Genomic DNA, 2393 nt, shown 5'->3' on the forward strand with positions numbered 1-2393 from the left:
CTCTTCCTAATTCCTTCCATTCTCTTCAAAGTAAATGAATGTAGGTTGACAAGCTTTAGTTAGTTGTGCCATACTTACCATTAAGGAAGAGGTCATCATGCACAAGGATGTTGGGATTCTCCAAATTTAATCAGGCCAAAGTGATCATCCCCCAGAGGGGGGGAGAGTGGGGGCTGAGGGCATTCCAAAAGTATAGTAGGGAGAGTGAGGGTTGGACTTTAGTAAAACAAATTTAATTAGGAAAGGTTAATATAACTTAAGACCCATGTGGTGGGTGATGATATAACCATTAAAGAGTCCAAGGCTAGAGTAACATAGATGGACAAATAGGGTAGTTTGATGAAGTGTTCAAGAACTAACTTTAATTCCCTCAAAAGATCGTGCTTTCAATCCAAGTGTGGGTGGCATTACCTACTTGGATATCTAGTGTGACTCATTGAAACTTTGTATAAAGGAAATGACTTGAAAGACGATCCATGGGGTTTAAATATAGAGGAAAAGGGCCCATGAATAAGAGTGCACCCTATTTTCAATCGATTAAGGGTTTTAAGGTATTTAGGGTTAATTGTCATTAGGGTTGAATAATATTGGGTTGGATGACCTTTCAGGAAGTTTAAATTTAGGAGTTTACACCTTACTCTAACCATATGGCTAAGGCACCTAGAGGTGAAAAGTGTTCCCCATGTCTTTAGATATCCTAAAGATACTAAGATGTGGTTCTAAGATGACTACTCATGGATAAATGGTTTAGTCTTTGAGAGATATAACTATAGTACAGGTGGTCTTAAACTACCAATGAGATGAAAGTGAATGGTTATAGCCTTAGTATAACGGGTTAATATATCAATAAGACGAAAGTGAATGGATATGGCTTTAATATAACAGGTTAATATGTCAATGAGACAAAAGTGAATAGATATGGCCTTAATATAACGGGCTAATATGTTAATGGTACCTTTGGGTGTCTGTCGTAAGATCAGATATGTGAAGCACTTAGATAAAGTGCAAAGGTTGAATGGTATAAAGGCCATTTTTGAGGCTAGTAAGTTTTTAAGTTGGGAATGGAATTTATAGAGGTTGTAATTAAGACTTCTTCAAGTGGTTAAAGGTGTGGTTAAGTGACTAAAGTAGAATGGAAAATTTAGTCGCTTACACTTACATATGATTTCAATTGGAGCAACACGAGAATTTAGAAATATTAAAGTTATAGGTAAAACATTTGTAAAGCTTTTTAAAGGTTAGATTCTTTACTTTTTTTTTCAAATAGTGAACTCACATATAACCTCTCCAACTATGCCTGAAGGAAGAATGGGAGACATGTGAAGTGGTTTTGGGATGAATATAATGCACACAAAAGAGCTGCAAGGATTTTACACTTATCATTGCATTGCTAAAAAATAATGTACGTTAGTCATGTGAGTATTTTCCAAGTTAATTAAGAAATCTCTAATTTTTTTCAGAGCTAAATTGATATGTATTTTGTTTTTATGCTCCAGTTTTGTATATCAATCTAAATTTTAAAAGAAACAAAAAATACAAGAATATTAGGTAGCTAAATTGTGATCACATCTCCACCGTCCGTCTACATCATCCCAGCCATCAAAGCTAGGTCCAAACTGCATTGCCTAGGGTTTTCTCCAGGGAGTAGGTTTTCATTTGGGGGTTCTATTACTCACTTGTGGGATGATGGGCAAGGATCCATTTGAGGGTCATTATCTCTTCCTTGAGATGCACAAGGAAGACTTTGGCATAGGGAGATGTCACAGTACTGTGGTCCAGAGAAGCATATCGCTATTAAAGATCTCTCAATTAACTTATATAGATAAAGAGTGTGTTTTTTCTTAGCAGTGTAACAAGAATTATAAAATCCCCACAACTCTCTGAGGATTATGTTGTATTCATCCTGAAACCATTTCAAGCATCTCACATTAATCACAATGTCATTTATTATAAATAATTGCTCAACCACTTCCTTCAAGCATAGTTGAGAGGTTGGATGTGTTAAATTTAACATTTAGAAAACTTTATAAGTGTTTTACTTGTAACTTTAATACTTCTAAGTTTCTAAGTTGCTTTTGCATTTAGGCCAAAATTTTTTCAAAAATGATTTCCACACCATCACTTTAAAACATGAAGAGTTTAAAACATTATATTATACCTTATGCTTTTCCAATCAGCCATTTATGCCATCTTTTCACTATCTATATTTTTGTGCTATCTTTTCACTATCCTTATTTTTGTACTTCATTAATCCTCAAATCCCTTGTGACGTTGTCTCAATACATGACTTCATATCTCTGATAATTTTCAGCCTAAAACATCAGATATAAATATCAACTTTGTAATTTCAGTAGCATACATCATAAAATACACACAGCAAATCACCAAACATC

This window comes from Selaginella moellendorffii, unplaced genomic scaffold (genome assembly GCF_000143415.4).
Source record: "Selaginella moellendorffii unplaced genomic scaffold, v1.0 SELMOscaffold_74, whole genome shotgun sequence".
Classification (NCBI taxonomy): domain Eukaryota; kingdom Viridiplantae; phylum Streptophyta; class Lycopodiopsida; order Selaginellales; family Selaginellaceae; genus Selaginella; species Selaginella moellendorffii.